Source organism: Nicotiana tabacum, chromosome 22, assembly GCF_000715075.1.
Source record: "Nicotiana tabacum cultivar K326 chromosome 22, ASM71507v2, whole genome shotgun sequence".
NCBI lineage: Eukaryota > Viridiplantae > Streptophyta > Magnoliopsida > Solanales > Solanaceae > Nicotiana > Nicotiana tabacum.
The window spans coordinates 150,982,331-150,993,379 of record NC_134101.1 but is presented as its reverse complement, the minus strand read 5'-3'; positions in this window follow the sequence as shown (position 1 = coordinate 150,993,379).

Sequence of the window (11,049 nt, the reverse complement as noted above, 5' to 3'; positions counted from 1 at the left end):
ATCAAACCATCTTGTTTAAATACAGTTCCAATAAAAATCATTTAAAGACAACTTTCAACAGTTTTTGCACGAAGGCTCATTGCAAAAGTGAGCAAAATGATGAAATCATAAACAGCCCCTCAGGAAAACACCACTCGTATGCAGCCCCTCTGGCAAACATCACTCATATACAGCCCCTCGGGCAAACCTCACCATCACTCATATACAGCCCCTCGGGCAAACCTCACCATCTCACATATACAGCCCCTCGGGCTAACCTCACCATCACTCATATACAGTCCATCGGGCAAACCTCACAATTACTCAGCACTTGCACTCAGTAGGTACTTGCGCTTTTAGGGGATGTGCAAACTCTACAGAGGCTCCTTCAGCCCAATCGCTATAATAAGACAATCATGGCATAAATCAATCAGGCCCTCAGCTTCACTCAGTCATAAATCAGTAAAACATATTGCGGCGTGCAGCCCGATCCCATAAATATCCTCACAAATCAAGTTCTCGGCCTACTCAGTCATGAATCAATAAAACATGCTGCAGAGTGTAGCCCGGTCCCATAAATATCCTCACAAATCAGTCCCTCGGCCTCACTCAGTCATAACCTCTCAGCCACTCAGGCTCTCAGAAAAAAACAAGGTATTCAACCCAAACAACATTTATATGATGCATAAAAACAGAGTAATAGAGACTGAGTTATGCAGTAAATAACTATAAACATGACTGAGTATAGATTTCCAATCGAAAACAATGAGAGGATAGCAATAAAAGACCTCTAAGGGTCCAAATGACACTGGCATAAGGCCTAAACATGGCATCCAGTCTGATTTACAGAAATCTTTCTAAAATACATAAGAAGCATGTAGTTTCAACTAAATATTCAACTTTACAGTAGCTACGGGAAATACCTAGTCACAATCCCTAACGGTGCATGCCCACACGCCTGTCACCTAGCATGTGCGCCACCTCAAAATAGTCACATGACACAAAATTTGGGGTTTCATACCCTCAGGACGAGATTTATAACCGTTACTTACCTCAAACCGATCAAATCTCTACTCCGCGATGCTTTTGCCCCTTGATTCGGCCTCCAAATGCTCCGAATCTATTCACAACCAGTACAATACCGTCAATATATGCTAAAGGAATGAATTCCACAAGAAAAACTACTAAATTAGACCAAGAACCCGAAATTGGTTCAAACCCAGCCCTCGGACCCACGTCTCGAAATCCTACAATAATTATAAAACTTGAAATCCCATTCACTCACGAGTCCATACATACGAAAGTTATCAAAATCCGACTCCATTTGGCCCCTCAAATCCTTTAATCAAACTCTCCAAAATCCCAAGTCCTACCCCTCATTTTCACCCCTAATTTCCCCTAATTAATTGATAAAACAATGGAAAAACACCATAGATAGGAGTATCAAGGCTCAAGCAACCTACCTCACTAAAACCCCCTTGAATCTCCCTTCAAAATCACTCCAAAAGCTCCAAAAATCGACTTGAAAATGGTGGAAATGAACCAAAATTCGCGAAGTGTGCTATTTATACTTTCTATCCAGGTCTTCTGCACCTGCAACCATATATCCGCTCCTGCGGAACTGCACTTGCGGTCATTTCTTCGCACCTGCAGAAACCACTTAAATTCTCAAAGCCTCATCTACGCCCCAGGTTCCGTACCTATGGGGGGCGCACCTGGGCACATCCTTCCGCTTCTGCAGAACTGGCCATTCTCTCTTCTTCTGCGTTTGTGCCCCAGGTTTCGCACCTGCGGGTTCGCAGATGCGACCAATCTTATACTTCTGCGGAACCAGCCCTAGCCTTCCATTTTCAGATATACGGCTAACCAAATGCACCTACGACCTCGCTGTTGCGGTTCCCATTCCATAGGTGCGGAAACACCAGCAGCAACAGCTTTACCTGCATTTTCCAAATTCCAAACTCTCTGTTAGCCATCCAAATCAACCCGAGCCCCTCGGCACCATAACCAATTATACCAACAAGTCCCAAAATAACATACAAACTTAGTCGCACCTTCAAATCACTTAAAACAACGTCAACACATTAAATTACCCTCGGATTCAAGCCTAAGAACTTCTAAACTTCCAAATTCTGCAAACGACGCCGAAACCTACCAAACCTCGTCCGAATGACCTCAAATTTTACACACACGCCACCAATGACACTACAAACCTACTCCAACTTCCAGAATTCCATTCCGACCCCGATATCAAATTTTCCATTGCCGACCAAAATCGCCAAATTTCCAGCTTTCGCCAATTCATGCCTAATTCTACCACAGACCTCCAATTCATATTCTGGATGCGCTTCTAAGTCCAAAATCACCTAATGGAGAAAACAGAACCATTATAAATCCAATCCAAGGTCAAATACTAAAAAGTCAAACTTGGCCAAACCTTTCAAATGTAATGCTTCTAGCTGAGAATCATTCTTCCAACTTGAATTCCGAATAACCTGAAAATCAAAACTGACGATCCACACAAGTCATAATAATTCATACGGACCTACTCATGCCCTCAAACAACTGAGCGAAGTGCAAATACTCAAAATGACTGGTCGGGTCATTAGATCTTTCCCCACTTAAACATATGTTCGTCCTCAAACGTGCCAAGAGTTGTTCCAAAAGCTATCAAATCGACGTGTAACCTCACTATGCATATACCCGGGGGTGAACCCACATCACCCTATCCTATATAGGTCTGATAACACAACATGACTGAAATTTCTTAATTCAACCTAGTCCATAAGTCTTAGGGCCCAATTTTCCAATATCTGAAATTTTCTATAAGATCGGAATCTTGCATCTACACATTGTATAAGTCCGAACAAGTTGTATCAAACCATATCTGTAACCCAAGATGTATTAAATTATATACCACATAACTCAAATACTCATAACAATAACTTCTAATCACAATAGCTACTCAAAATAACCCAATACCGGTAATAAACCTCTTAAGAAACAAAGCCTCGTTCTAACACTTTCATATACTTCCAATGATGAGAGAAACACGCAAAACCTCATAATTATTCATCAGATCAACTAGTCATGGAGCTCCCTCGTCTCCGACAGGAACTATAGCAAACTTCTAAGTCGACTTCTGATATTATCCTTCCAACCATGTTGTAACCAATTCTGATAGTATTCATTCTAGGTCCAATGAACTCATCTCATCCAACACGACCACTCTGATGACATGACACACAAATACAATCCAAAGCCATAACCTGTGCAATTCGTGCACCCAATAGCAACATCCCAAACGTACTCAAATCATGAAAAATGACTCAAACGAGAGGATTCTCCCGTAGGCTTAACAAGTACTGCCACAACGAAATACTGTAAATCCATCACACCTCGTAGGACCATCACACGGTTCTAACACAAAGGTTCATACCTCAACATAATTCTGCTACAATGTGTGCCCCTCCAAATACTAATCCATGGCATATACCTCAAGCCACCTTGCTCAAAATCATTAACCACACGCAATTCGACATCAAGTACTCAAAGTGCATTCCCATAATCATGGAGAAGCAAATGACATAACGCCACACAAAACCCAAAAGAGCATAACCAATACGCCATCCTTCAAGCAATACACAATAATCTTCCCGCTCAAATTTCGCTATAAGACCCCAATAGAATCGCACCATATATGCATATAACCAACAAATTGTAAGGCCCCAGAAAGTTATTCCAAGTAACTTGAGATTTCGTCATGCCAAGGTAGGCTAATTATTTTATTTTTTGTGTACAAATGAGGATTCATGATATAATGGGTATCAATGGGATATTTTAATAAGCATATAAGTCATATTAGAGGTTAATTGGGTCTAAGGAGAGGCCTAAGTCTAAGCCAAGTTGGAAAATTTCATATTAGACGAAAGTTGTAAATGAGTACGCACAAGACCTCACTTTGAACAATCATATCTCCATTTATATAAGGAGTTGTGTGATGAACAACCTATCATATTAAATCCCTTTTAGTCTCATTTCCAACGCAACAAACCGTTCGTCATTTGGAGGTGTATACAGAAAGTTATGACCATTTTACTGAGCCTGTGTTACTAGCGCGCCCAGGTGCGCGATTGTGCTAATGGACGCGCATATTGGGAAGCTTTCTGCCTTCATCGCGCTACTTTAGCGCGACCGGGTGCGCGATAGCGCTAGTGGAAGGCTTTTAAATACACCTAAGGACCGGAAATAAGAGAATTTGAGACATTTCTCAAGCTTAGGGCTTCCTCTACACCCCCAACTCGACCAAGGCATCCAATTGCACACCTAAGGTGAGTTTTTAAGTGTGTTTTCATGGTAATTTCACTTCTCAATCACTAGTTACAATATGATTTTGATTGGATTTCATAGGATTTCTTCAAAATCTCAAGAACACCCCAAAGTTGTCTTTCAAGATTTGGTCTACAAGAGGTAATCCTACACCTTAGACTTACATATATGGAGTTATTATGGAAATATGAGTATGGATTAAGTATTGTAACTCATGGGATGGTGATTGGAAGCCATAGGTGCCTAACCTAGGTTGTGTTGCGATTGTAGATATTGTGAGATGGGTTATTGAGGTATGATTCTTGGGGTAATAGTATTATGTATACATGCATGTACAAATTAGGTTTGTGGGAAGATTGAAAAATATAAATAAGTAAATATTGGGTTGGGGAATAAAGGAAGTCTTGTAAAAGAGATTTAAAATCAAGATGCTCAACTAGTGTTTGATAAAAATGCTCAAATGAGCTGAATTCATGAATACCTTCCTAATTTGTGTTCAATTTTGTTATGTCTCAAGTAGATTGGGATTGCTAGAATTTTCAAAACGTCGTAGTAACTTAAGGAAAGCTTAAACGAGGTATGTATGGCTAAAAACCCCTCTTATTAGAAATTGAGCTCCGTTGGCATTTACGAAAGTATGGTAAGATTTGAATTGGTTAATGTATTGGTGGTTATCGCGCATTAATTGATTTGCAATTATCTACACCTATACGTGAAGGATGTACCTCAATGTGAGTAATGTACCATTCTTATTAATTAGATATGTATGAAGAATACGATTTATGTGTTGAAATGCTTAGGCTATAAACCAAGATTGAAACTGAGAATTATTCATGATAGCTATGTGCTCACTTACATGTGCTTGCAACTTAAATTACATTTGTATATGCCTATGATTACAACTTGCAAAATGCACATTGAAAATTGAAGATTAAGTGGTAATGGTGGCCCTAAGTTCCAAGGACTTGACATGATATGTGTGAAATAAAGATTCAGATGTGATGATAAAGGAGAAAGGAGCAACGCCTAGGTAAGGCGGCCTAGCCGATCGGGTCGTGATCGGACACCATGCCGCACACATGGTGGTAATGTGCTGTTATTGACTTCCGAATAAGGGAAATGAAATAGTGATTGAGATATATGCCCCCAATGAGGAAACCTAGCCGGTCGGGTCGTGATCGGACTCCGCTCAAGATAACGGTGGTATTGAGAACAGTGATGAAGATATGAAAGAAATGCCCCAAACTAAGTTTTGGAAATTATATGAAGGATTGTATGAATTGCATATTTGATTTACTCATGCGATTTACTTGTACTTGCTTGATAGTTATTTCTAGTAAAATGGTGTTTAGTTATACATACTAGTGCTATTCGATGGCACTAACGTCCCTTTTTGCCGGGGGAGCTACATTTTTTTTAATGAATGTAGGTGGCTCCATTGCGGATAGTGCCGATCGCGCGTAGCGAAGTACCTTCTTCTCAAGATCTTGGTGAGCCCCCTTCTCCTTCAAGGGGCTACATTGCACATCTTCTTATTTTGGACTTTCACTTTTGAGGTATAGTCGGGGCCTTGTTGTCGGCATTGTTATCACGTCTTTTGCATCCTTAGAGGCTCCGTAGACGTTTGTATGGGTTATGTATGGGTATTGGATAGGTCAATGGACCATGTTGTAACCTTGTACTCTTGCTTTCTTCTACACTGTAATTGTATGGGAACTTGGAAACTTAACTATGGTTTAAGGTTGGGATATAAAATGAACTAACCGTGTTTAATGTACTATCTTTCCTAGTTTAAATAAAGGTAAGTATGACTTCCTTATTCCTATCGAGTTGGGTAGATAGCGGTTGACAAGGCTTTCTCAGTTGGGTTCACTCGATTGACCGCCGGTCGCGCCTCCCGAAGTTGGGGCGTGACACAAATCATAACCCCTTGTAACACAGAAGAGTTACTCATAGATCACTCCAGAACATGAATAAGCTCAATAATAATCGAATGGCATATCCCTCAATAATAGCAGTTCGGAGTCAACAAACCCGACCTAGGGAAGAACACACATCCATATTGGGCCTACCAATGAACCCCAAATAAACTCTGGTCACCCACAACCGATAAATAACCCTCTGAAAGTCCACAGTGACTAAATCACAACACATACTACCCTTTGACTAACCTTAGCTACATTTTCACAGTCTACAACCACAAATCCACATGAGAACTCCCAGTCTCCAAATCCATAGAAAACACAAATCACCATATCTAATCCCAACTCCACCGACCAAAAATCTGATGCATCTCTCATACACGATCATCCCACGAGGAATGCTTCTCTGATTCTTTCGTGCCACATCACAAAATCTTAGTATCAGCAGTCGATCAATTAGACGAGTACCACAATACTAATGAAGTATCTATAAATCAAAACACATTGCCCCCTTCTGAAATGTATACTCTCATCAATCCATACCAAATAGTAATATCATTCACCTAGTCATCTAAAACTGCACATGCTGCCTAAGGATACCCTGTAACCCTGCTCATGCAAATCTCAATCTCACACAACAAACTGCATGTACCATTCCATCGTATGAAAAGTATGAAAATCTCATAATCCACTCTGACTCACAGTAAACTACATACTCAACTAGTTAGAAACCTTCCATTTGATCTCATCTAGGGGAAAATCCCTATTTGCAACATGTTCCACACACCGGTAGGAAAAATACACCTCGAACAATGGTAGAACCACTGAGAACTCTCTGAATCCCATTTGCATAAAACCCAACCATCAGGACTAAATCCTTCTAACCCAACCAAGCTACGCAGGTCACCAGAACTCAAGAGCATTGCCACGAAACACCTGTAGAAACTCATTACCTCATAAACATCCACAGAACTAATCATACCCATTACCATGCCGATCCAACCTACAACCAAGTTGTCCTATCTATCTGAGTTCTTTCTGAATTGCATTCACATTGATACTTCTCCTTGCCATAATGCCACAATCTTCAATCCAGATTTACCACACGAGACCCTAACATAAAACCACACTACCCTAAGGCTCATAAGCCGCTAAATTTTCTCTTAAGCACCCTAAAGTACCACAACCGAGATACCCACTCTGAAGAGACCTCCTGTGAATTTCAAGTTGGTCATCTCACCTTCTTGATATTGAAATGTAATCCACAACGACGAAGAAATATTGTGAGCCTCGACACCATCCAGTGTAACTCTCAGCTCCTAGCCACATACAAATCCGCAAAAATTCTCAATATCCACATATAAATCTTGAATTTATTAGAACCATTCCCGAGAGTTATCCACTCTGCTCAAATCTCAATTACACTGATCAAACGAATCAATCGACCTGTGCCCCATTTGCACTCCAACACCCAAGAAATTAACCCCACCTTAATGCAACCAGATAAATTTTTTGCTCCACACACATTACATCTTTCACCAATAACACTCAAATCATTCCATAATTCTCATATACTCGTAAAGCCCAATACAACTTGTATCTAGAAATCCCCTTTACTCGAGTCATCCTTAATCTCAACCTTTGCAAGTCATAACTAATTCACTAGTATACCTCAAACTGAAACTAATACGACACTTAGCCGTGCAATCAACTTATCAATAGCAGACTCCCCCACTTGGCTCAAAGCCATAGATCAAAACACAAAAAACTCACAATTCCCATACTCTATTACTGTCATAATACCATAGTGAGATTCAACTAAATCCTTCATAAGCTCATGCAACACAACCCATCTAGTAATTCAAATCATTTGCAAATCTTGCATTTACCCTCGTAACAGTCAAACCCACTCTCATAAGAGATCCAAACTCAAATTGCAACATACATATTTCTCTTGTAAAAGAGGACTCCCAACAAACAACATAGGGATCACACAATCCTCAGAACTCCCCGTAGAAGATAACCCACCTGCTTAGCCTCAAACTTGTATCTCTCTATAATCCTCCATAATCATAACTATTATGCACTCACTTAATCCCCTTGAATCTGAACTCATACCACAAAATGAAGATTACTTAATTCCACAACTAAACTATAAAAGAGTTCCTTCAATACACCCATACTCGAGGCCATACGACAACTCAAGACAGAAGTCAATCACCCAATAGTCCTTGCTATATCTCCAGCAAACTCTTTTTGTCACATTCAAACAATTTGAACACATCTCGCAATCAAATCATACTCACCCCATAGTCATCCAGTCATAAATCCCACCAATAAAGACACAAACGGACATATAAGTCCCAAATGCACATGCTCACACAATCAAAATCCCAGTACTCAAGCCACAGACAAAACCCGGCCTCAAGTCCTCCAGACCGACCCATCATTAACACGCCAAAATCACATCTTACACCTCAACCATGGAACTCACAAGTCGTCGATGCACAGCTGATATCGAGCACTCATGTGCACACATGAATGCTTGGAAGGAATTCAATGAGTTACGCTTCAAGCTGAATTAATGCCGCAAGATAAGGATTCAAGAATGTGTAATTTCCTAAAGGTTCTGCAGCCTCTCGAAGATAAGCTCAGACTACTCCGTACCGATTTGCAAGATTCTGCTAAACCTGCTCATGACTTGTGAGACCTATGTAACCTAGGCTCTGATACCAACTTGTCACGATCCAAAAACTAACTCTGTCATGATGGTGCCTAAAGTGGTACTAGGAAAGCCGACACATTTCCAAAATAATTTGATATTCTCATTTCAAAGACAATTCCAAAGCTATTTAATATAAAATATTCATAAGGAGTTCAAATCAAAACAAAAGTGCGGAAAAGAAAGCCTTACATCGGGTGCCACCAGTCATGAGCAACTACTACAACTATTTGAAAATATCAAGACTAATATAGTCTGGGATTAAATCAAATACAACTAAGGGAAGATAAGGAAGGAGGAATGCAGGGCTGTGATCACCGGGTAGCTACCTGCTAACTTTAATAGATCTGCAACTGAATAAACAACATCGGCTACCATTTTCAGAAATGCTTGGATTTGCACATAAGGTGCAGAGAGTAACGTGAGTATGCAAACTCAGTAAGTAACAACAGTAAATAAAGACCGAGAAGTAGTGACGATCAATAATGCAAGTATAGTTCATTTTACAAAAACTCAGTAAAATACGGTATGCTTTTAAAACCATAGTTTAAATCAAATCAGCTTGTTTAAATCCAGTTCCAGTAAAAATCATTTAAAAACATCTTTCAATAGTTTTTGAACAAAAGTTCATTTCAAAAGTGAGCAAAATGATGAAATCATAAAAGCCCCTCGGGCAAACATCACTAGTATACAGCCCCTCGGGCAAACATCACTCATATATAGCCCCTCGAGCAAACCTAATCATCACTCATATACAGCCCCTCAAGCAAACCTCACCATCACTCATATACAGCCCCTCGGGCAAACCTCACCATCACTCATATACAGCCCATCAGGCAAACCTCACCATCACTCAGCACTCGACACTTGCACTCAGCAGGTACCTGCGCTCACTAGGGGTGTGCAAACTCTAGAAGGGTTCTTCAGCCCAAGTTCTATAACAAGCCAATCATGGCATAAATCAATCAGGACCTCGACCTCACTCAGCCATAAATTAGTAAAACATGTTGCGGCGTGCAACCCGATCCCATAAACCCATAAGGAGTAGCATGGGCTTTGGAGCCATTGATAACCCTGTCTAGTAGCTTGATAATAAATGCAGGCCAGTTGATCTGCCTTCCACTTTCAAGACACTCCATCAACACCAAGTCCATATATTTATCAATGTGCCTTCTTTTCTGCCTAGGCAGCAAGCACTTGTTGACAAATTCAAATAGAACTTTGTGTTATGGCTTCATTTCACTCTTATGAACAACTTTGGCCTCATTCACTTTTGAGACATCAAAGAATCTCCTGGTGATTGCAAGGGCAGTAGGAAGGGAGTCCAAACTTGGCCATCTTTGCCTTGTATAGTCATCATATCCCTCAACAGGGATGTCAAGAATCTCACCCAGCTTCTCTGCATCGAAGGTCACTTGAACCTCTTTCACTTGGCTGGTAACTCTGCCATCCTTGACCTCTACATTGGCCATGAATTCAATGATCTCATTCCTGGTCAACCTACCATCCAACTGAAGGGCTATGTCCTTCCAACCTTGAGTAGCTAAAGCATCAACCAATCGAACCATCCTTGGTTCCACCAAATCCTTCAGAAGTCTACCCTTTAAGATTTTTCTCTTGCCAAACTTAGCCAGCTTGTCTTATTCATCATCAGATTTACTCTCTTCTTCACCACTCCATTCCTCCTCCTCAGTAATTCTAACTTGTTTATTTTTCACTGCAGACCTTGTCCTCTTGGCCAATGAAGGTTCAGCAGTCTCAGACACAGATGAAGACTTCTTAGAAGAAGTCTTAGTCTTTTTAGGCTTGGGGGTCTGAACCTCCACAGTTGTATGTTCCTCCTGATGGACCTGTTCTATCTCCTAACCATCAACAGCCTCAGAGGACTCTGCAACCTTAGCTTTTCCTTTATCCATCCTCTTCTTCTTGCTTTCATCCAAAGCCTTTTGTAATTCACTCTCACTCTGTTTCACCATACTTCTTGTGGCTCTCCCCTTTGGCAAGGGAATTTCAGTAGTTGTTGGGGATTTAGCCTTTCTTTTCTTGGTATTCTTTGTAGTGTTGGGAACCTTAGGTGTTGGTGTTCTCCTTTTCTTA